This window comes from Manis pentadactyla, chromosome X (genome assembly GCF_030020395.1).
Source record: "Manis pentadactyla isolate mManPen7 chromosome X, mManPen7.hap1, whole genome shotgun sequence".
Taxonomy (NCBI): domain Eukaryota; kingdom Metazoa; phylum Chordata; class Mammalia; order Pholidota; family Manidae; genus Manis; species Manis pentadactyla.
In genome coordinates this window covers 82,507,660-82,534,499 of record NC_080038.1, presented here as the reverse complement: position 1 = coordinate 82,534,499, position 26,840 = coordinate 82,507,660, and the positions used below count along the sequence as shown (strand labels likewise).

General features: G+C 36.8%; 1 pseudogene; it reads right to left on the bottom strand.

The window, feature by feature from the left end:
- Positions 1-26,840, bottom strand: part of LOC118934036 (putative high mobility group protein B1-like 1) — a 156,817-nt pseudogene that overhangs the window by 112,902 nt on the left and 17,075 nt on the right.

The following is a 26,840-nucleotide window of genomic DNA, read 5'->3' as shown; positions in this document are numbered from 1 at the left end:
CCAACATCAAGCTCTACTACAAGCCACAGTAATTAAAACAATTAGGGACTGTCACAAGAACAGACTGATAGATCAATGGAACAGAGTAGAGAGCCCTGATATGAACCCACACATATATTATCAATTAATACATGATAAAGGAGCCATAGATATATAATGGGAAAATGACAGCCTCTTCAACAACTGGTGTTGGGAAAACAAGCTACATGTGAGAGAATGAAACAGGATTATTGTCTATCTCCATACACAAAAGTAAACAAAAATGGGTTAAAGACCTGAATGTAAGTCATGAAAGCATAAAACTCACATAAGAAAGCTTAGGATCATGGGAAGATGGCAGCATGAGTAGTTCAGTGGAAATCTCCCAAAAACATATATATTTATGAAAATACAATAAATACAACTATTCCTAAAAGAGACACCAGTGGATACAGTACAACAGCCAGGATACATCTACATTTGTGAGAACTCAACATCACACGAAGGGGGTAAAATACAAGCCACGGCCAGGCGGGACCCGAACGCTCCCCCACCCCAGAACCCGGCAGGAAGAAAGGAGTCGGAGCAGGGAGGGAGTGAAAGCCCAGGACTGCTAACAACCAGCTCTAGAAATCCGCACCCAGAGTGCAGACACAAGGTGCACGGGGTGCTGGATATTAGAGAAATGGAAAAGCAAAACCTGCGGGCAGGTCCCCGCAACCGGCACCCCTGAGACAAAAGAAAAGCGAGTGCTGTTTACAAGTCTTAAAGAGACAGGGACCCCACAGCTGGACAAAGTCGTCCTGGCACACTTAGCCAGCAGCTGGGAATCCTGGGGTACTTTAGGCTCCCTAACCCCCTGGGCGGCAGTGCAGCTCTGAAGCCACTCACAGCACTAAGCAGCCTGCCAGTCGTTCCCCCAACTGGCACGGACCCCGACACACTGGCCCAGTAGTGGGAAGAGTGGCAGCGTGTGCCAGGGGCGGCGTTGCCAGAGGGGACCAGGAGCAGCCCACGTGCACCAGTGGTGCCACAGGGGACTGGGAGTGGCTCGTACGAGCCTGCCACAGCAGCAACTGAGCAGCCCGGGAGCGGCCCTCGTGCGCTGGCGGCAGTGGTGCCAGAGGAGCCCGGGAGAGGTCCACGCGAGCCCGCAGCGGCGGTGACCGAGCAGCCCGGGAGCGGCCCACGGGTGCCAGTGGTGGCAGTGCCAGAGGGGCACAGGAGAGGCCCACGCGCACCTGCAGCTGTGCCAGAGGGAGCAGCTGCGCTGCCAGCAGCCGACCGGAATCCCAGCCCGATGCACAGCCGCCCGGGCCAGACCCAAAGGCCGCTGCTGGCACACAGCTGCCCAGCAGGGGTGCCGCTATCACGGAAGAGCATACCTGGCATGCCTGCCACTCCCCGCATTAGCACACATAATGTAGTCAGGGGCACAGGGAGGGCTGTACAACACAGAGAAGACAAGTAGGGATTCTCCAGCATCTTACTACGCTGATGGACAGTGACTGTAATGGGGTTTGTGGGGGGGACTTGGTGAAAGGGGGAGCCTAGTAAACATAATGTCCTTCATGTAATTGTAGATTAATGATACAAAAAAAAAAGAGGACTACAAAGAAATCCAGCAGCATGCTGGTAGTATTTGTAGTAGTCATGGAGGGAAATGGGTATTTTAAGGTTCTTTTGGCTTGTTTGTGTTTTAGGTAATAAAAGAAAAGGATCTGAGATTTAAAAAAATAAAGAAAAGAAAGCTTAGCAAAAATCTCTAGAATATAAACATGAGCCCCTTTTTCCTGAACACATCTCCTCAGGTGTGGGAATCAAAATAAAAAATGAAGAAATGGGTCTACATCAAACTAAAACCTTCTGTATGGCAAAGGGCACCATCAGCAGAATAAAAAGGCATGTTACAGTATGGCAGAATATATTTGTAAATGACTTATTCTATAAGGGGTTAAAATCCAAAATATATAAAGAGCTCACACACCTCAACACCCCAAAAACAAATAACCCAATTTAAAAAGGGGCAGAGAATCTGAACAGAGAATTCTTTGAGGAAGAAATTTAGATGGTCAGTAGGTATGTGAAAAGATGCTCCTCATAGCTCGTCATTAGGGAAATGCAAATTAAAGCCACAATGAAACATCACCTCACACTTTTAAGGGTAGCCAACATCCAAAAGACAGTGAGGATGTGGAGAAAGAGGAACCCTCCTACAGTGTTGGTGGGAATATGAATAAGTTAAAACATTGTGGAAAGCAAAATGGAGGTTCCTCAAAAAACAATAAATAGAAATACCATTTGACTCAGTAATTCCATTCCTAGGAATTTACACAAAGGAAATAAGATCCCTGATTCAAAAAATATATATACATCCCTATGTTTATAGCAGCACTATTTACAGTAGTCAAGATAGGGAAGCAACCTAAGTGTCCATCAGTAGATGAATGGATAACTAAGAGGTGGTACATGTGCACAATGAACAGCCATAAAAAGAAATCAAATCCTACCATTTGCAACAACATGGATGGAGCTACAGTGAAAGCAACCAGGTGGAGAAAGACAAGTACCAAATGATTTCACTCACTTGTGGGATATAACAACAAAGCAAAACTGCTGGAACAAAATAGCAGCAGACTCACAGACTCCAAGATGGGACTAGCAGTTACCAAAGGAAGGGGTTGGAGTGGGTGGGTGGTGTGGGAGAGAGAAGGGGATTATGGGCATTATAATTAGTACACACAATGTAGGTAGTTCTCAGAAGGCAGTACAGCACGGAGAAGACAAGTGATGATTCTATAGCATCTTACTATGTTGATGGACAGTGATTGCAGTGTGGTGGAGAGGGACTTGATAGCATGAGTGAATGCTGAAACCACAATACTGCTCATGTGAAACCTTCATTAAATTGTATATTATCAATAATACCTTAAATAAATTATAAAATAAGGAAAATGTATTTAAAACAATCATAAAAAACCTCTGTCATCAAAACACTTATTCTTGGAATTCATAAAATCTTTTACTATTATGGGAATTATTAAACAGATAAACATTTGTATTAATAGTTATAGTGTCTAATAACTTTATTTTAAGATAGAGTTATTACAAAAACTTAGAGTATAAATTTTCCATTTACTTCCACATTTCCATTAAAAATTGTTCCAAAATGAACAAGCATAAAATTACATATATATTCTTCAGTTCTTTCCTTTTTCAAAACATCACATTTACTATAATGAAATTTAAATAAACATATGCAAGAAAATGTATGTAGATATGTTTTAAAATGGAGAAACTGTTACCCACTTTTAAGTCCAGTAGAGAAAATGACTACTGTTGTAATTTTGTAGGCCCTTTCAGAGCTACATTTTTAATAGGTTTAGTTAATAGGTTTTCATACTATACTTTATGTAAAACAGTATCTCCTTAGAATTGTTTTAAATATAGCTTAAAAATTAATATGGAATGGTAATATTATATAATTTCTAGTCCTCTATTTTAATTTCATGGTTTTAATGGTTTCACAGCTGACCTATGATGCTAATGCTGAAGCAACAAAATAGAGTTTAAAATCAAATGGTGTCAATACAGTAGAAACAATGTAAAATCAAAATCAATGTTTGAAAAGAGATTATTTTAGAAAACACTTTATAGCAGTTAATTATAAAACTGCATACAAACAAGGAGATAGAAGAGTGTAAGGCTGAGTTACGAAAGCATGCTGAAATTCTCTACTCTAAAGAACTGCTTTGCAGACACTATCGTATATATGAGGTAGAACCTTATCTTGATATAATACTTTCAAATGGAAGTTTGGCAATAGGTATATGCTAAGAATATTTCTGGAAGAAATTTGGGCTAGCTGAGCACCAAATTCAATTCTTCTTCCTCATTGATAGTAAGGCTAAATTTTCCAGTATACCTTCTCAAGGTGATGCCATGGGACAAAATTCATGTGAATAGAATGTATGTGGAATATGGAGCACTTCCAAGATTGGTCCATACCAAATAAACCATCTCATTATCCTCCATGCTCTTTTCTACTTCGGACTGTATAGAATGGAGACAACTTCCAGGACATCTATCAGAGCCACATGTTACATAGGAAATAAACATATTTTTAAGAAATGTGTCAAAATTGACACAAAGTATTAAAGTAGCTTCCAGATTTATTACAATTTAAGGAAATACTTATATAAAATGTGAAATAAAAATAAAAGAAAATAGAATATCAGTGTAGTATGAACTTAACTCATAAGAGAAGAAAAAGGGAAAAGATATTTTATTTTCAAAATTTTAGAAAAATTGGCAATTAAGGGAAAATTTCAAGTATACACTTGCACTGTAATATACACTAAAAGTAATCCTAGGTGAATGAGAAGAAAAATGAAATTATAAAATACCCAGAGTGATTAGACATGAAAATAACTAAGCACAGAAGAGTGGACAATACTGCATTGTATATTTGAAAGTTGCTAAGACAATAGATCTTAAAAATGTCCATCACAAGAAATAAATTGTAACTATGTGGTCATGGATGTTAATTAATTTACTGTGGTAATCATTTTACAATATGTACACATATCAAATCAAGCTGTACACCTAAAACACTATTATATGTCAGTTATATCTCAATTTTTAAAAATTAAAAAAAAGAGAACACCATCAAGCTCTAAGGGACTTCAAACCTTACAGGTCAGGAGGAGGAAGGGGTAGTTCAAAAAGAGATTTAGAAGAAACCGCCAGAAAGAAAAGAAGAAAACCATGAGAATAAGGTTCTTTGAAAACTAAGGCAACAATATTACAAGTGCTTATTAGTAATAGTTGAAATAGTACTTTTAGAACTACGTTATGAATTAAAATATGTTTTTTAAGTTTCTCTAATAATCAAGATTTTAAGGTACTCATGCTATATATTTTAGAGCATTTTTTCCATTGCATAAATATTTCAGGTTATACCCTACTGACATAAAGAAACTAAAATATAATCAGTCCTCAGTTTAAAGCTGTCATAAGCAAAGCCAAAGGAAAGGGTAACAAACTTGTATGTTTGTAGAAAGTTATATTGTGCCAAAGAAAATACTACAAACCAACATTTATTAAGAATCTTTTAGATGACTATACCTAACATTTATAGAGTGCTCACTTTTTGGTGGGCACTATTGTATTTGTGTTAACTCTTTTAATCCTCAAAATATTCCCATAATGTAGGCTATATTATTGCACTCATTTTTCAAATGAGGAAATGAGCTGCTAGAAACAAATTTCCTAAGATGTGTGGAGCCAGTATTTGAACACTTGCAATCTGTCTCCAGAACCAATTGACTTACAGGCCACTCTGTATTATTCCCATTTTAATACCTGGTCTTTTATTTTAAATCTTTCTCACAGTACTACATTATAGATATTGAAATGTGCATTTAAATGATTAATGGAAATAAACTTTAAAAGGTTAAAAACTGAGGAGGAGCCAAGATGGCAGCATAAGTAGGACAGCAGAAATCTCCTCCCCAAAACATATATATTTTTGAAAATACAACAAACACAACTATTTCTAAAAGAGAGACCAGAAGATACAGGACAATAGCCAGACTACATCTACACCTGCGAGAACCCAGTGCCCAGTGAAGGGGCATGGCACTGCCATAGTGGAGGAGCAGCCTGAAAGTGGCCACACCAACAGCAACCATGCGGAGCCCCACAGTGGCCAGGGCAAGAATCAGAGACTCTGTCTGTGTGCAACTGCCCAACACGAGACACTAGGGGTCGCCATTCTCCCAGGAAAGGAACATGAGGAATAAGCAGGAAGGTATTTTGTTCTCCCAGTTGACACACGTGCCATCTGCCCATCGCCATGAAAAGGCAGAAGAATTTGATTCAGACCAGAATCACACAGACATCCCCTGAGAGGGAACCCACGGAGATAGTCCTAACCAATCTTCCTGAGAAAGAATTCAAAATAAAGGTCATAACCATGCTGATGGACTTACAGAGAAATATGCAAGAGCTAAGGAGAGAGAATACAGAAATAAAACTATCTCTGGAAGGACTTAAAAGCAGAATGGATGGGATGCAAGAGGCAATTGATGGAATAGAAATCAGAGAACAGGAACGCAGAGAAGCTGATGCAGACAGAGATAAAAGGATCTCCAGAAATGAAAGAATATTAAGAGAACTGTGTGACCAATTGAAATGGAACAATATCTGCATTACAGGGGTACCAGAAGGAAAAGAGATAGAAAAAGGGATAGAAAGTGTCTTTGAATAAATAATTGCTGAAAACTGCCCCAAACTGGGGGAGGAAATAGCCTCTCGGACCACAGAAGCACACAGAACTCCCAACACAAGGGACCCAAGGAGGACAACACCAAGACACATAATAATTAAAATGGCAAAGATCAAAGACAAAGACAGAGTAGTAAAGGAAGCCAGAGAGAGAAAAAAGGTCACCTACAAAGGAAAACCCATCAGGTTATCATCAGACTTCTCAACAGAAACCTTACAGGCCAGAAGAGAATGGCATGATATATTTAATGCAGTGAAACAGAAGGGCCTTGAACAAGGATACTGTATCCAGCACAATTATCATTTAAATGTGAAGGAGGGATTAAACAATTCCCAGACAAGCAAAAGTTGAGAGAATTTGCCTCACACAAACCACCTCTACAGGGTATTTTAGAGGGATTGCTCTGGATGGAAGCCCTACTAAGGCAAAACAGATGTCACCAGAGAAAATAAAATCACAGCAAAGAAAGCAGAACAATCAAATACTAACTAAAATAAAAAAATAAAATCAACTACCCAGAAAAACAGTCAAAGGAAACAAAAAAGGGCAAAAAAAAAAAATACACCTAACATACAAAGAATGAAGGAGGAGGAATAAGAAGGGAGAGAAATAAAGAATAATTAGACTGTGTTTATAATCGCTCAATAAGCAAGTTAAGTTAGACAGTAAGATAGTAAAGAAGTTAACCCTGAACCTTTGGTAACCATGAACCTAAAGCCCGCAAAGGCAATAAGTGCATATCTTTCAATAATCACCCTAAATGTAAATGGACTGAATGCACCAATCAAAACACACAGAGTAACAAATGGATAAAAAAGCAAGACCCATCTATATGCTGTTTACATGAAACTCACCTCAAACCCAAAGACATGCACAGATTAAAAGTCAAGGGATGGAAAAATATTTCATGCAAACAACAAGGAGAAAAAAGCACTTGTTGCAGTACTAGTATCAGACAAAATGGACCTCAAAACAAAGAAAGTTATAAGAGTTAAAGAAGGATATTATATAATGATGAAGAGGTCAATCCAACAAGAGGATATAACCATTGTAAATATATATGCACCCAATACAAGAGCACCAACATACGTGAAACAAATACTAACAGAATTAAAGGAGGAAATAGGATGCAATGCATTTATTTTAGGAGACTTCCACACACCACTCACTCCAAAGGACAGAACCACCAGGCAGAAAATAGGTAAGGACCCAGAGGCACTGAACAACACACTAGAACAGGTGGACTTAATAGACATCTATAGAACTCTACACCCAAAAGCAACAGGATACATATTCTTTTCAAGTGGGCATGGAACATTCTCCAGAATAGACCACATACTATGCCACAAAAAGAGCCTCAGTAAACTTAAAAATATTGAAATTCTACCAACCAACTTCTCAGAGCACAAAGGTATAAAACTAAAAATAAATTGTACAAAGAAAGCAAAAAGGCTCACAAACACATGGAAGCTTAACAGCATGCTCCTAAATAATCAATGGATCAATGACCAAATCAAAATAGAGATCAAGCAATATATGGAAACAAATTACAACAACAACACAAGCCCTAACTTCTGTGGGACGCAGCAAAAGCAGTCTTAAGAGGAAAGTATATAGCAATCAAGGCATATTCAAAGAAGGAAGACCAATACCAAATGAATAGTCTAAAGACACAATTTATAAAAATGGAAAAACAAGGACAAATGAGTCCTAAAGTCCCATGATAAAAACTCTCAGCAAAATGGGTATAGAGGGCAATACCTCAACATAATAAAGGCCATATACGAAAAACCCACAGCCAACATCACACTGAACAGGGTCATAATAAAGATCAGAGAAGAAATAAATAAAATTGAGATGATAAAACAATAGAAAAAATCTATGAAACCAAGAGCTGGTTCTTTGAGAAAATAGATAACCCCCTAGCCAGACTTAAAAAAAGAAAAAGAGAATCTATGCACATCAACAGAATTATCAATGAGAAAGGAAAAACCATGATGGCCCCCACAGGAATACAAATAATTATTAGAGAATACTACAAAAAACTATATGCTAACAAGCTGGAAAACCTAGAAGAAATGGACAACTTCCTAGAAAAATGCAACCTTCCAAGACTGACCAAGGAAGAAATAGAAAATCTAAACAGAGCAATTACAAGCAAAGAAATTGAATCAGTAACCCAAAACTACCCAAGAGCAAAACTCCTGGGCCAGATGGATTTACCGTGGAGTTTTATCAGACATATAGAGAAGACATAATACCCAATCTCCTTTTAGTTTTCAAAAAAATAGAAGAGGGAATACTTCCCAACTCATTCTATGAAGCCAGCATCACCCTAATAGCAAAACCAGGCAAAGACCCCACCAAAAATGAAAACTACAGACCAACATCCCTGATGAATGTAGATGCAAAAATACTCAATAAAATATTAGCAAAGTGAATTAAAAAATACATCCAGAGGATCACACAACATGATCACCTGGGATTTATCTCAGGGATGCAAGGTTGGTACAACATTAAAAAATCCACCAACATCATCCACCACATAAACAAAAAGAAGGACAAAAATCACATGATCATCTCCATAGACACTGAATAAGCATTCGACAACATTAAACATCCATTGATGATAAAAACTCTCAGCAAAATGGGTATAGATGGCAAGTACCTCAACATAATAAAGGCCATATATAAAAAACCCACAGCCAACATCACACTGAACAGTGAGAAGATGAAAACATTTCCTCTAAGATCAGGAACAAGACAGGGATGTCCACTCTCCACACTGTTATTCAACAGAGCACTGGAGGTCCTAGCCATGGCAATTAGACAAAACAAAGAAATACAAAGAATCCAGATCTGTTAAGAAAAAGTCAAACTGTCACTATTTGCAGATGACATGATATTGTACATAAAAAACCCTAAAGACTCCACTACGAAACTGCTAGAACTAATATCTGAATTCAGCAAAGTTGCAGGATACAAAGTTAATACCCAGAAATGTGAGGTTTTCCTATACAATAAAAATGAACCAATAGAAAGAGAAATCAGGGAAATAATTCCATTCACATTTGCATCAAAAAGAATAAAATACCTAGGAATAAACCTAACCAAGGAAGTGAAAGACATATACCCTGAAAACTACAAGATATTCTTAAGAGAAATTAAAAAGGACACTAACAAATGGAAACTCATCCCATGTTCTTGGGTAGGAAGAATTAATATTGTGAAAATGGCCATCCTGCCAAAAGCAATCTACAAATTTAATGCAATCCCTATCAAATTACCAACAGTATTCTTCAACGAACTGGAACAATTAATTTTTAAAATTCATATGGAACCACTAAAAACCCCAAATAGCCAAAGCAATCCTGAGAAGGAAGAATAAAGTGGGAGGAATCTCACTACCCAACTTCAAGCTCTACTACAAAGCCACAATAATGAAGACAATTTGGTACTGGCACAAGAACAGAGCCACAGACCAGTGGAACAGAATAGAGTCTCCAAACAGTAACCCAAATATATATGGTCAATTAGTATATGATAAAGTAGCCATGGACATACAGTGGGGAAAGGACAGCTTCTTCAACAGCTGGTGCTGGCAAAACTGGACAGCTACATGTAGGAGAATGAAACTGGATGATTGTCTAACCCCATACACAGAAGTAAATTCAAATTGGATCAAAGACCTCAATGTAAGCCATGAAACCATGAAACTCTTAGAAAAAAACATAGGTAAAAATCCCTTGGACATAAACATGAGTGACTTCTTGACGAACATATCTCCCCGGGCAAGGGAAAGAAAAGCAAAAATGAACAAGTGGGACAATATCAAGCTGAAAAGCTTATGTACAGCAAAGGACACCATCAATAGAACAAAAAGGCATCCTACAGTATGGGAGAATATATTCATAAATGACTGATCCAATAAAGGGTTGACATCCAAAATATGTAAAGAGCTCATGCACCTCAACAAACAAAAAGTGAACAATCCAATTAAAAAATGGGCAGAGGAGCTGAACAGTTCTCCAAAGAAGAAATTCAGATGGCCAACAAACACATGAAAAGATGCTCCACATCGCTAGTCATCAGAGAAATGCAAATTAAAACCACAATGAGATATCACCTCACACCAGTAAGCAGTGCCACCATCCAAAAGAGAAACAACAACCAATGTTGGCGAGGTTGTGGAGAAAGAGGAGCCCTCCTACACTGCTAGTGGGAATGTAAATTAGTTCAACCTTTGTGGAAAGCAGTATGGAGGTTCCTCAAAAAGCTCAAAATAGAAATACCATTTGACCCAGGAATCACATTTCTTGGAATTTACCCTAAGAATGCAGCAGCCCAATTTGAAATGGACAGATGCACCCCTATGTTTATCACAGCACTATTTACAATAGCGAAGATATGGAAGCAACCTAAGTGTCCATCAGTAGATGAATGGATAAAGAAGAAGTGGTACATATACACAATGGAATATTATTCAGCCATAAGAAGAAAACAAATCCTACCATTTGCAACAACATGGATGGAGCTAGAGGGTATTATGCTCAGTGAAATAAGCCAGGCGGAGAAACACAAGTACCAAATGATTTCATTCATCTGTGGAGTATAAAAACAAAGGAAAAACGGAAGGAACAAAACAGCAGCAGAATCACAGAACCCAATAATGGACTAACAGTTGCCAAAGGGAGAGGGACTGGGGTGGATGAGTGGCAAGGGAGGAAGAAGGGAGGGGAAGTAGGAAGGTGGCCTTATGATTAGTATGTACAATGTGGGTGGACACGGGGAGGGCTGTGCAGCACAGAGAAGACAAGTAGTGATTTTACAGCAACTCACTATGCTGATGGGCAGTGACTAATTGGGTATGTGGGGGGGACTGGTGAAGGGGGTTTCTACTAAACATAATGTTCCTCATGTAATTGTAGATTAATGATACCAAAAAAAAAAAGGTTAAAAACTGCCGGAGATCACAAATCCACTATTATTGGCTTAAAAAATCTAACCAAGGTTAGCAGCACCCCCACAAACTGCACTTTATTCTAATATATGAGGCCAAATACTACGGCAGGTACAGAGAAGTGTAAGATAATAGTTTATTTCTCAAGGATCTCAGGATGGACTGAGGACAAAAGGTAAGAAAGTAAGTCAATGTCTGATAAGCACCAAATGAATGATACAAACAATAATAGAAAAATTTAGAGAGGGGAGAAACTACTGAGTCTTAAATAATGACTAATGCTTACATAAATACAAAAGAAACAGGAGACATTTTCTGGGTGAAAGAGGAGCATTAATAAAGGAATAAATAGAGCAGTATGGTACCAGAAGAATGTATATGGACAAGGGTACAAATTTCAAATCTGCCCACATATTTATATCTAACTTTGGTCACTTAGCCTTCCTCAGCTTTAGGCTTCTTATCTGTATAATGGGTAACTAAGACCTACCTCTTAGAATCTGGTAATTATTACTGAGGTGTGTGATTCATACATGGGACTTGGGGGTAGCTGGGACTAGAAGTTTAATAATATCATGACAGTGCCTGAGGGATGCCTAATTCTTAAGCATCTTTGGCATAATTACATGAGCTGTTTCATCAGTAGAGAGCCCAGGCTATAAAAGTACTAATATGTAGTTTTTGAAGATTTTCTTTTCTTTTTTTAAGGTATCATTTATATACACTCTTATGAAGGTTTTACAAGTAAAACAATGTGATTACTACATTCACCCATATTATTGAGTCCCCCCTATACCCCATTGCAGTCACTGTCCATCTGTGTATTAAGATGCCACAGAGTCACTGCTTGTCTTCTCTGTGCTACACTGTCTTACCCATGACCCACACACCCACCATGTGCACTAATCATAATACCCCTATCCTTTTCTGCCTCCCTCCCAACCCACCCTCCTCCACACCTCCCCTTTAGTAACAGTTAGTCCCATCTTGGAGTTTGTTGATTCTGATGCTATTTTGTTCCTTCAGCTTTGCTTCATTGTTATACTTCACAAATGAGGGAAATTTTTTGGTATTTGCTTTTCCCTGCCTGACTTACTTCACTGAGCATAATACCCTCTAGCTCCATCCATGTTATTGTAAATGGTAAGATTTGTTTCTTTCTTACAGCTGAATAGTATTCCATTGTGTATATGTACCACATCTTCTTTATCCATTCATCTACTGATGGGCACTTAAGTTGCATCCATATCTTGGCTATTGTAAATAGTGCTGCAATAAACATAGGGGTACATATGTCTTTTTGAATCTGAGAAGTTGTTTTCTTTGGTAAATTCCTAGGAGTGGAATTCCTGGGTCAAATGGTATTTCTATTTTTAGTTTTATGAGGACTCTCCATTTTGCTTTCCACAATGGTTGAACTAGTTTACATTCCCACCAGCAGTGTAGGGGGTTCACCTTTCTCTACATGCACACCAGCATTTGTTGTTCCTAGTCTTTTCATTGTTGACCATCCTAACTGGTGTGAGGTGATATCTCATTGTGGTTTTAATTTGCATTTCCCTGATAATTAGTGATATGGAGCATCTTTTCATGTGCCTGTTGGTCATCTGAATTTCTTCTTTGGAGAATTGTCTGTTCATATCCTCTGCCCATTTTTAATCGGGTTATTTCCTTTTTGGGTGTTGAGGCATGTAAGTTATTTATTTATTTTGGATGTTAACCCCTTGTTGGGTATATCATTTACAAATACATTCTCCCATACTGTAGGATGCCTTTTTGTTCTGTTGATGGTGTCCTTTGCTGTACAGAAGCTTTTTAGTTTGATGTAGTTCCATTTGTTCATTTATTTTGCTTAGCTTGCCCAAGGAGATGCGTTCAGGAAAAATTTGCTCATGTTTATATTCAAGATATTTTTGTCTATATTTTCTTCTAAGGGTTTTATAGATTCATGACTTACATTCAGGACTTTGATTCATTTCGAGTTTACTTTTGTGTATGCGATTAAACAATCATCCAGTTTCATTCTCTTGCATGTAGCTGTCCAGTTTTGCCAACACCAGCTGTTGAAGAGGCTGTCATTTCCCCATTGTACATCCATGGCTCCTTTATCGTATATTAATTGACCATATAATGCTTGGGTTTATATCTAGGCTTTCCAGTCTGTTCCATTGGTCTATGGGTTTGTACCTGTTTGAGTACCAAATTGTCTTAATTACTGTGGCTTTGTAGTAGAGCTTGAAGTCAGGGAGTGTAATACCCCTAGCTTTATTTTTCCTTCTCAGGATTGTTTTGGCTATAAATTTTACAACTATTTATTCTAGTTCATTGAAGAATGCTATTGGTGTTTTAATAGGGATTACATAGAGTCTGGATATTGCTTTAGGCAGGATGGACATTTTGACAGTATTAATTATTCTTACCCATGAGCTTAGGATGTATTTCCATTTATTGGTATCTTCTTTAATTTCTCTTGTGTGTCTTGTAGTTTTCAGAGTATAGGTTTTTCACTTCCTTCATTAGGTTTATTCCTAGGTATTTTATTCTTTTTGGTACAATTATGAATGTAACTGTTTTCCTGATTTCTCTTTCTGCTAGTTCATTGTTAGTGTATACAAATGCAACAGATTTCTGTGTATTAATTTTGTATCCTGCAACTTTGCTGAATTCAGATATTAGTTCTAGTAGTTTTGGAATGGATTCTTTAGGTTTTTTATGTACAATATCATGTCATCTCCAAATAATGACAGTTTAACTTCTTCCTTATTAAGATTTTCCTAATTAAAATGTCTTTTGAAAGTTTCATGACATGGTTGGTAATTCCAGGCTTTTTTTGCTCCAGCACTCATTTACATGATGGCTGTGGGAATGTTGTTTTCATTTTTTTCTCAGTTAGGGATGCAGAAAGTGAGAATTTAAGTATGGTTTTTTTCCCTTAAATCATACAAATTAACAGTGAAAGAACTGTAAAACTGCCAGATTAATTTAATGTGGTATAAGCATATTTGGAAATAATATTTAAAATGTTTAACACACAAAGCAAACAAAGAAATGCAAATAAATAGTAGAATAATGTATGGCTTTCTTCCTTTCAAACTAATACAAATCAGAGAATACATGTGCCTCAGACTTGATAAACATTGTGGGATAAACATTGTAAGAATATCATAGGGCTTAGATACTAATTCATTTTTAGATGGGGATATATGTCTGTAATCCTAAACTATATTCTGTGCTATTCTTACTGATCCCACTGGAAGTTTCTTGTGGTGTTTCAGGCAGAATGTAGCATTCTGAACATTATAAAACAAATTTATGCCAAATATATAGAAAAATATATCCATGTTTCACAAAAATTACAAAAAAGATGATAAAAATATTTCTCAAATTCTTTATCTGCTAAAGAAATCAGGTCTGCCTTTTAAATAGTATAACTTGTTATTATGTAGAATACATCCATCAGTATAGAGCTGCCTGAAAAGAATGTTTACATATTGAATCTATATTACCGTTGTTTTTCATCAAAAATTATATTATGCATATCTGGAAATAAATTTAATTGTAAGACATGGTGAAACCACACTTCAGAGTAGAAAAAACTTCATTAATTAATGGACATTTTATCTTAATATAAATAATACAATCAATAAAAACAATAGGCACAAAATATAATTTTCAAAAATATGTATATCTGTACAATGGAATAGTATATAGTGACAAAAATAAATGATCTATCAAGCCTCAAAAAGACATGGAGGAATTTTGAATGCATATTGCCAAATGAAAGAAGCCAATTGAAAAGGCTACATACTATATGATATCAGCCATATGAAATTCTGAAAAAATGTAAAACTGTGGAGACAATAAAAAGATCAGTGGTTGTCAGGACATGGGGGATGGAAGGAGAGATAAATAAGAAATGGAGCACAGAGGACTTTCAGGGCCATGAAATTATTATTTTTTATGATACAGTAATGATGTCATTACACCACTATATACTTGTCAAAATCCATAGAATATACAACAAAAAAAGTTAATCCAATGTAAACTATGTAATTTAGTTAATTGTAATGTATCAATACTGGCTCATCAATATTAACAAACAAACCACATTAAGGAGAGTTATTAATATTTGGTGGGTGAAGGGGTATATTAGGACTCTAATTTTTTGCTCATCTTTTTTCTGCTGACCTAAAACTTCTCAAAAAATAAAGTATATTAATTAAAAGATAATAATCTTTGAGAGGCAAAATGGTAGCGAAAGTTATCTGAGCTGATTATGTTGCTGAAGTATGGCACTCCAGGGACTCAATTTCTACATCAAAAATAATGCCTTTGAAATGGTTAATTTCATTTGTGTATTTGTAACACAGCAATACCACCATAAGTAGTATATTTTAAAATGAATATTTATCACAGGGGTAGTAGTACAGCATGGAGAATATAGTCATTAATTTCATAACATCTTCCTATTTTGACAGTTAGTAGCTGTATGAGTGGGGGTGGGGATTCAATAATATGGGTAACTTTTGAACCACTGTGTTGTATACTCAAAACTAATATGAGATTGTTTATAAATAATACTTTAATTTAAAAAAAATTTTAAATACATATCTATCTATCATCTATCATCTCTCTGTATGCATATTGATAGCAGTCTAAGGTAGATAGTATATTTCTACTGTTAGGCTTCTTTGTATGCAGGAGATAATTCTGGTTTTGCTTTTAAAAATATCAATTAACTGCCCATATGCTTACAAATTTCCCCTCAATCACAGAGGCAAATTTAAATCCATGAGTATTTTATCAGGCTTGCATATTTTTTGGGGGTATTGCCAATACCTTAAAGTCTCAAATTGGTCTTCAACATAAATGCTCATTTTTAGTCAATGAAACAGATATTTAAAACAGCCCCAAATCCTCATTTGTCCTCTTGAACTTGCCCTTTCAGTTGATCCTCAGACTTCAATTCACACTTTGTAACCAAAAAAATGCAATATATATCATATTTCAAGATAAATGATTGAATTAAACTAATAGACTCTGGATCCTTTCTCTGCTCCTTTCAAACTTCTTTAAAATTCCTACTACTATGCTCTCTAATTTCATACAGAGTTGGTGAAAGGTCTGAACTTATGCATTAAACATGACATAAAACACAAGGAATGTGAAGGTTTTTGGGTCTTCAGTCATTATCACATTGTCCCATATCTCCCACCAAAAAACAAAAACAAAGTACTGTATTTTACCCTGTCATATGGCAACATTATGACTTAGAAATCATCAAATTAAATCATATCTGATACTTCTTCTCAAAAATATCTGTGCCAATCTGATGCATTGTGATTTCAATGTCAGCAGCCTTCAGAGCAATGGTACCATTTACTCTTTCATCATGGATATGACTGAGCAGTTCTTTGCAGAGAGTCTATAATTTTCACTTTTAAATACAAAGCACTGGATTTGCTTTATAAAATACTCCAAATGTTGGTACGAAATTTTACCCTTAAGTCTTGCCGAACTCACTATTTTTTATAATTTTCATCAGGGTCCTTAGAATTCTGTGTATAGTAACACATCATCTGTAAATATACTTTTATCTCTTCTTTTCTAGTATTTCCATGATGGAATTTATTTGATTTTTTGTTCTGTTACACTGATGACAACTTTCAGTACAATGTTGAATAGAAATCATGGGAGTACAATACTTTTGTCCTCTTACTTAGCCTTGGAGGAGAATGGAGTCTTTCACCAGTAAGTATGATGTTCACTGAACGGTTTTCATGGATACTTTCCATTAGGTTAAGAATTTCCTTTCAACTCGTAATTTGTTGACTATTTTTTGTCATGAAGGATTGTTGAGTTTTGTCAAAATTTTTTCTCTATTGAGAAGTTTTTATCCATTATTATATTGATACAACATGCTACAATAAAAATTTAAGTATTAAAACAAACTATATGCTGTGAAGATAAATGCCACTTGGTAATGGTATGTCATTCCTTTTATATATGGATGGATTTAGTTTGCTAGTGTTTTTTAGGGTTTTTGTACTTACATTCATCATTTTGTGAGTCTTTAGTTTTACTATTAAGGTAATACAGGCCTTATAAAATGAAATGGAATATAATTCCTTCTATTTTTTTTGTAAAGTTTGTCAAATTTGGTATTAATTATTCTTTAAAACCTTGGTAGAATTAACTTGTGAAGGCACCTATGTTTGGACTTTCCTTTGTGAGAAATATTTTATTACTAACTCAATCATTTACTTCTTATAGGTCCATTGAGGTTTGCTGTCTTCTTGAATAAGTTTTTTGTAGTTTATGTCTTTTAGGAATTGGTCGATTTCATCTAGGATTTCTAATTTGTAGGCAATTATTCACAATATTACCCTATAACAATTTTTATTTCTTAAGAGTGGTAGTAATGTCCTTTATTTTATTTCTAATTTTAGCAATTTGAGTCATCTTTCTTTTTTTCTTGTTCTATCTAAAGACTTGTAAATTTTGTTAATCTTTTCAGAGAACAAACTATTGGTTTCATTGACTTTCTATATTTTTTCTACTCTCTATTTCATTAATTTAAGCTCTTTTATCATTTCCTTCCTTCCTCTTTGTTTAAATTTGGTTTGCTCTTGTTTTGTCCAGTGTCTTAAGGTGGAAAGTTGGGTTGTTGTTCATGGAAGTTTCTTCATTTTCAATACAGGTTTCTGCAGCTTTAAATTTCCCCCTAAGCAATGCCTTAGCAGCATCGCATAAGTTTTGGTATAATATGTTTACATTTTAATTCATCTTAATGTACTTTCTAATTTTCATTGCAATTTCTTCTTTATTTTCATGATGTAAAACATACATAATATAAATTTACCATTTTATGAATCTTTAAGTGTATAGTTCAGTGGCATCATATACATTCACATTTTTATGCAACCATCAATGCCATACATCTCCAGAACTTTTTCATCTTGACAGACTGAAGTCTATACACATTAAACACAGTCCCTGGCAACTACCACTCTAATATCTGTCTTGGTAATTTTGACTACTCTAGATGTACAATGTAATGATATAATATATGTCCTTTGTGTCTTGTTTATTCCACTTAACATAATGTCTTCAAGGTTCACCCATATAGTAGCATGTGTCAGAATTTCACTCATTTTTAATGCTGAATAATAGGCTGTTGTATGTATAGACCACATTTTATTTATTTATTCATTCATTCAGTGATAGGCATTTGGATTATTTCCATATTTGGCTGCTGTGAATGATTGGTACACAAATATCTGTTATAATCCCTGTTTTCAATTATTTTGGGTATATATCCAGAAGTGGAATTGCTGATCATAAGGCAGGTCTATTCTTAATTATTTGAAGAACTTTCATGTAGTTATCCACAATGACTGCATGATCTTACATTCCCACCAACAATTCATAAAAATTTCAGTTTCTTCACATCCTCACAGATATTTATTATTTTTTCTTTTTTGATAACAGCCATCCTAATCAATATGAAATGCTCTTTTATTGTAGTTTTGATGTGTATTCCCTAATTATTAGTGTTGTTGAGCATCTTTTTATGTACTTATTTTCCATGTGTGTATTTTCTTTGGGGAAATGTCTTGTCAAGTCCTTAGCTCATTTTTAATTGTGGTTTTTGTGGTGGTGAGTTGCAGGACTTTTGTTATTTATTATGGATATTAATCCCCCTTATTATATGCATGATTTGCAAATGTTTTTCCCATTATGTTGGCTGACTTCAATCTGTTGATATTGTCTCATAATGCACATTTTCTATTTAATACTTCAATTTATAATTCCAAAATATCTATTTTTTCTTTTGTGTTATTTCCTTTTGGTGTCATATCCAAAAATATCATTTTCCAAATCCAATGTCTTTAAACAATTGCTGTATGTTTTATTCTAAGAGTTTAATAATTGTAGCTCTTATGTTTATGTAATCAATCCATGGTTGTTGATTTTACCATTCTAACCATATTTTTTCATATTTTTTAATGAACTATAATTGATACACAGTATTATATGGGTTTCAAGTATACAACATAGAGATTCAATAGTTATATACTTTATTAAATCCACCCCAACTAGTGTAGTTACTGTCTGTCAAAATAGAAAGATGTTCAGAACTACTGACTATATTCTCTATGCTGTACTTTCATCCAAAAGACTAATTTATATTATGATTGAGATTTTGTGACTGTTTATCCCCTTCACCTACTTCCATCACCCACCACAACCCTTCACTCATGGTAACAACTAACTATTATTGGTGTACCTATGGGTCTACTTCTATTTTGTTTATTTTGTTCTGTTTTGTTTTGTTTTAGATTCCACATATAACTAACAGCATTTGGTATTTTTCTTACTCTGACTGGCTTATTTCACTTAGAATAATACCCGCCCAGAACATCCATGTTGTAGCAAATGGAAGGATTTCTTTCTTTAAAATAGCTGAATAATATTTCACTGTGTATATGTACCACACCTTCTTTATCAAATTCATCTATTGATAGACACTTAGGTTGCTTCCATATCTTGGCTATTGTAAATAATTCAGCAGTAAACATAGGGGTGCATATATCTTTCAAAGGCAGATTTTTTTCCCCTTTGGGCAGATTCCCAGAAGTGGTGCTACTGGGTTGTATGATACTTTTAGTTTCACTTTTTTGAGGAACATCCATACAGCTTTCCATAGTTGCTGCACCAATTTATTTTTCCCAGCAACAGTGCATAGAGGTTGCCTTTTCTCTATACTCTCATCATCACTTGTTATTTCTTATCTTTTTGATATTAACCACACTGAATGGTGTCAGTTAATACCTGATTGTGGTTTTGATTTGCATTGCCATGATGAAAAGTGATGTGCTGCTTCTTTTCATGTGTATGTTGGCCATCTATATTCCTTTCTTGGAAAAATGCTCAGGTCCTCTGCTCTTTCTTTAATCAGTTCTTTGTGTTTTTGGTGTTGAGTCATATGTGCTCTTTATATATTTTGGGTGTTAACCCCTTATTGGGTATACCATTTACAAATATATTTCCCCATACTATAGGTTGCCTTTTTGTTTCCTCAATGGTCCTTTGATGTACAGAAGATTTAATTTGATGTAGTACCACTTGTTTATTTTTTTTTCCTTAGCCCAGGTAGACATATCCTAAAAAATACGACTTATGCTTATGTTCAAGAGACTTTGCCTATGCTTGCTTCTGTGAGTTTTGTGGTTTCATGTTTTATATTTAGGTCTTTCATCCATTTTCAGTTTAGTTTTGTGTATGGAGTTGGTAATCCAGTTTCATTTTGCATGTAGCTGTCCAGTTTTCCAACATCATTTATTGAAGAGACTGTCTTTTTCCCATTGCACATTTTTGCTTCCTTTGTCATATATTGACCATATATGTGTGGGTTTATTTCTGGGCTCTTATTCTGTTTCATTGATCTATGGATCTGTTCTTGTGCAAGTACCATACTGTTTTAATCACTGAAGATTTGTAGTATAGCTTGAAGTCAGGGAGCAATATATCCCCAGCTTTGTCCTTTTTTCTCAGGGTTGCCTTAGATATTTGGAATCTTTTCAGGTTCCATATAAATTTTAGAATTATTTGTTCTAATTCACTGAAAAATGTTGCTGGTATTTTGATAGATATTGCATTGAATCTGTAGATTGCTTTGGGCAGGATGGCCATTTTACAATATTAATTCTTCTTATCCATGATCATGGGATAGATTTCCATTGACTGTGTCTTCTTTAATTTTTTTCATCAGTGTCTTATAGTTTTGAGAATACAGGCCTTTAACCTCCTTGGTTAGGTTTATTCCTGGGTATTTTATGCTTTTTGATACAATTATAATGGAATTGTTTTCCTGATTTCTCTTTCTGCTAGATTATTTTTAGTGTATAGGAATACAACAAATTTCTGTGCATTAATTTTGTATCCTGCAACTTTGCTGAATCCAGTTATTAGTTCTAATACTATTTGTTGGAGTCTTTAGGGTTTTCTATAAATAATATCATCTGCAAATAGTGACAGTTTTACTTCTTCCTTAATAATTTGGATGATTGTATCTCTTGCTGCTGGCTGATTGCCATGGCTAGAACCTCCAGTACATGTTGAATAAATATAATGAGAGTGGGCATCCTGGTCTTTTTCCTAATCTTATATAAAAAGATTTCAGCTTCTCATTATTGAGTATGGTCTCAGCTGTAAGATTCCCATATATGGCCTTTATTTTGTTGAAGTATATTCCCTTTATACCCATTTTGTTGGGAGTTTTATCATGAATGTATGTTGAACTTTGTAAAATGCTTTTTCATCATCTATGAAATTATCATATGGTTTTTATTCTTCTTTTTGTTAATGTGGTGTATGATATTGATTGATTACAAATACTGTACCATCTTTGCAATCCTGGAATTATTCCCACTTGGTCATTATGGATGATACTTTTGATGTATTCTTGAATTTAGTTTGCTAACATTTTTTGAGGATTTTTGCATCTATGTTAATCAGTGATATTGGTCTGTAATTTTGTTCTTCTGTGGTATCTGGTTTTAGCATTAGAATGATGCTGACATAATAGAATGAAGAAGTATTTTGAAATATTCCCTTCTCTTTTATTTTTTGAAATACTTTAAGAAGGATGGGTGGGGTGTTACCACTTCTTTAAAGGTTTGGTGGAATCAGCCCTGAAGCCTGATATCAGGTCCTGGATTTTGTTCACTGGGAGTTTTTTGATTACCAATTCAGTTTCTTACTGGTAATTGTCTGTTGAGATTTTATTTCTTCCTGTGTCAGTCTTGGAAGTTTGTGCAATCTAGGAATTTTTCCATTTCTTCCAGGTTGTCCAGTTTATTGGCATATATCTTTCATAGAATTTTCTTATAATTCATTGTATGTCTGCGGTTTCAGTTGTAGCTTCATTTCATTTCTGATTTTATTTGTGTAGTATTTTTTTCTTCATAAGTCTATCAAGAGTTAGTCTATATTATTTACCTTCTCAAAGAACCAGTTCTTGGTTTCATTGATTTTTTTCTATTGTTTTATTACTCTATTTTATTTGTTTCTGTTCTACTCTTTATTATGTCCCTTTACCAATTTTGAGTTACATTTGTTCTTATTTTTCTATATTCTTTAGTTGTGAGTTTAGACTGTTTATTTGGGAATGTTCTTGTTTCTTGAAGTAGGCTGTATTTCTGTGTACTTCCCTCTTTGAACTGCTTTTGTGCCTTCCAAAATATTTTGAACTTTTTTGTTTCTGTTTTCATTTGTTTCCAATTATTGTTTTATTTCCTTTTTTATTTGTTTATTGATCCATTTATCATTTAGAAGCATGTAGTTTAACCACCGTGTGTGTGTGTGTGTGTGTGTGTGTGTGTGTGTGTATGTGTATGTTTCTTGTTTCCTTCATGCAATTGATTTCTTGTAACATATGTCCACTAAAGCATCTATCTGGAACACTCTCAATCACCTGCCACAGGTCATAGGCTGCAAAGAGATGCTCTAGGCTCCTCTGGGTCATTTGCTGATCTGCATAAAATGCAGGAAAAGCAACCAACAATCCATTAGCTGTGTCCACACAAGTCATGGCATACTAATACCATTCTGATAAGAGCAGAGGTCCAATATAATATAGAGAACACAAGGCACTCTTTCTGGGCTCTGATGACTTATTCAAAGGTCAATAACAAATCACAGTGATGGGCTACATCCAACATTGTCTTTTGCCCCATGTGCAATAAACACTGATGTAACTATTGGGTTACATCAGAGGCAGGATTTCCTTCTAGAAAATGCACCTGGGCCAATGTGTCAGTTTCATCATTCCCTGGGGATGCCAGAGGCAAATGGGCAGACACATTATATATGGTAACTGTCTGAGTCTGCCTAGAGGCCCATAGGTCTTGCCACTGCCCTTGCTCCCAAAGGGGCTGGTGACTAACCATCCAGCTGACATGGTACCATGTTGGTAGTCACAGGGTCAAACCCTGATAGATGGCCCAGCTGTCAGTGCAACTATAGGGAAGAGCTTCTGGATGATCAGGAGCCACACTGCCCACAACTCAGCACATTGATTGCTCTTCCCCTCCCCATTCTCCATCCATATTTTCTCAGTATTAGGAAGAAAAGCCACAGCCCTCCAGATTTGGGGCTTCACATAACTGGAGCCATGTGTACACCAAGCATCTTCAGGTATACGGGCTTATCCCTCTTGATAAGGACTCTCAGCTACAAATGGCTCAAAAGAAAGTTCTTCCTGGTTTTCACTGGTATATGACACTGGCCAAAATAAGGTTTGGAAATATCCACTTAAGAGGTAGTGGGGAGGGTGGTATTTTGCTGTAAGTATGCGCTCCATTTGGCCAGTGTAGGCATCTGTGCCATGCTACTTGTGGCCTTTAGGTCCAGTCTTCCAACCACCCCGTTATGGGATAGGTGGTTATTACCATGGTCAGAGCTGTTTCAGTGATGGTTTCCATAGCCAGCAAGGCTGGTAGAAAGCAGCCAGTTGCTTCTCTATCAAGTTGTACTGGACCTCTGTTCCTTCCCACAGTTGCAACCAGAATCCAATAGGTTGGTGTGTCCATTTAAGCCACTGACAAAGACCCCATTCATAACCATCTTCAGTTATATGAACATCTAACTCACAGGGTATTGAGGAGTTCATTACCCTCAAGGCCTGTATGGTCTTAACTGCTCACTTAGCAGCAGTAAAGGATGCTATACATGTTTCATCCCAGACCCACATGATGCCCTTATGTACCAACCAGTATAAGGGCCTCAGAATTTTTTCAAAGTGCGAGATAAATATTCCAGTAGCCCAAAAGACCCAAACACTCTTGTAATACTGCCACAGTGGTAGGTTTAGGGAAAGCCTGGACCTTGTCTGTGACTGCTTCTGGGATAACTTTAGTTTTGCTTGACCAGACAACTCCCAAGAACTTTGTTAACAAACCAGTTCCCTGAACCTTGTGGTTGTTCACAGCCCATCCTATCTCCTTTAGATGTTGCAGCAGTCTAGGAGTTGTCCCTTCTAAATCTACAAGAGAATCAGATATGAGCATAATATCAATGTAGTGATACAACCACACCATTTGTTGTTTTTTCCATGTGGTCAAGTCCTTGGCTGAAAGACTGTGACAAGTGGTGGGATTATAGAATAAACTCTGTGGAAAAACAGTGAATGTTCACTGCCGGCCTTCCCATGTGAAGGCAAATTGTTCCTGACTTTCCTGTAATATGTCAATAGAGAAGAAAGCATTAGCAAGGTCCACAACATAGTGATACAACCGTAGGTCATGACTGAGGGTGTTCATAAGGGCTGCTAGAGAGGGGACTGCAGCATGCTAAGGGTATGTGAATTCATTCAATTCCCTGTAATCCATGGTCATATGACAGGGGCCATCTGGCTTCTTCACTGGACGCACTGGGGAGTTAAAAGTACTAAGAGCTAAGAGTGAACTTTATAATGCCCACCTTCTTCAACTCCTGTGGAGTTTCTCCCATTTTCCTGTGTCCCCCAGCCAATTTATATTGCTTGTTATTTGTCACCCACTGGGGTACAAGCATAGAGTTACAGACTGGTTCTTAGCATGTCCCCTCAGTACTGCCTTTACCTCAGCATCCTCAGTCTGAACTCACCTGAAGTGGTCTTTAACTGCACGACCTGCAGGATATCCACCCCCAAAATATATTCAGGGGTAGGAGAAATGTACACAGTATACTCCTTTGAGGGTAAATGTATGTCTTATTACCAGTGGGATTTGTGCTTTATTTACTCTAATTGCCTTAACATCACAGCCATCTATTACAGTAGGGAGCCCAGTGAAACTCTTAGGGTTGCCATAAATAAGAGAAAATTTAACTTCTGTGCCCACCAATGTCAATTCATGTACATTCATGGGGAACCAATGAATTGCTAGTTCTATGTGTGGCCTCAGTTCCACCTCACTTTCTCCAAGATGGGGGCTTTGACACCCCCCTCATTCAAACCAGAATGCCCAGTTAGAAGTGCATGATTCCCTGGGGTTTGATGGGCATTTTGCAACTGCTGCTTGAGGGAGGAGTAAGTTGTCAGGAAAGACAGTTTACCCATTTTGGAACCTGAAAGAACGTTTTCCACCCTTGTATCCCAAAAATGCAAAAGCCATGTAGGCATAGGTTCTGATAGCTTCTGCCAAAACCAGATGCTCAAATTTACCAGCTAATCCTGGGTATGGTCATGGAACATGGAGTACTCCACAACCTGGGGAAGGGGCTGCTCCTTCCCCTGAAGAACCCATGGTTGTTATGTTTTTATTTTAATTACAACTGGGTCAGTCTTTAATATGAGAAGGGCTGGTGCCTCAGGCAGTGGACTCAGCAACAGTTCTGACCTTGGCCACTCCCCCTTTTCCTCCCCTGATGTCTCCTCTATCATCTCCAGGGCTGAAGGCACTGCTCCTTCCTCCTCCTTCCCCTATCCAATGGCCTCCTGCAATGCATATTATCCTGCTGCTTCCTCCCTTGCCACTAGTGTGTCTTTCAGCAGCACAATCTCAGATCACAATAGCTGTGTCTCTTTCTTAAGAGCGTCCCATAGTTCTTCACCCAGTTCATCCAAGTGACATCAAAGTCCATCTCTCTCCTTGGTTGTTACTCTTTTCAATATCTCAAGAAACAACACCCCAAAATTCCGGCTGTCACATGGCCATTCAGAGCCCCTAAGCAGTTCCCTATCTCATGGACGGTTAATTGCACAGCTTCTGGTGTCAACACCCTTCCAAAATTCTGGGGAGAGGACCACTCATCTAGGAGGCACTTTGTGGTAGACTAATTCCCCACTAGGGGCTCCCCAAGTGGAAGCCCATCAGATGGGGGGTTCCCTGGTGAAACCACACCATCCAAAGGGGGTTCACCACCATCCCCAAGGGAGTTTCTGGGTATCTCCCCACCATCTCTAGGGTCATCCCACCCAAGAATTGTATCCATGAAGACAGATTCCAGTTTCAGAAGTCCTACTTTCTACTGCCAGATATAACTCTAGTGGGAAAATGTGTTCCCAGACCTGGGCAAATTAACCTATGAAGCCAAAATCAGTAAAAAAAAAAAAAAAAAACCTGTATTTATGGGCCCAGAACCAATGTCTCTTTCTCTGGCCATGGCTCTCACTTGCCTTTTTCTCTCCTGTTTCTGCTGGGGAGACCAATCCTCTTGTTTCCTGGTGTGTGCGAATCTCTCCACCAGCCACTTATAAACATGTATTGATATGGAGATGGACTAAGGTCAGGCAAGAGATTCTGGAAATATTGCAACTTTACCCACAAATGCCAAATAGAACACCTCAGGTAAAGTAGATTATATGTTTCATATGCAAGCCATGTGGGATTGGCTTTATGATGACTGAGATAGTTACCCACTGATTATTCCTGTCACACAGGTTATGGTGAATGCTGTGACTAAGGTGGCCTCTATTATGTGTGCACCCCATGTAACCTTGCTGCTACAAAATACAACAGTTTGAGAAGCTTTATCAGATTTGTTATCTCAGCTTTCTTACATGGGTCTTACTGATACCAAGAGTATTAAAGCAATTTAAGAAAATGGGGAGAAACAATGGGGAGA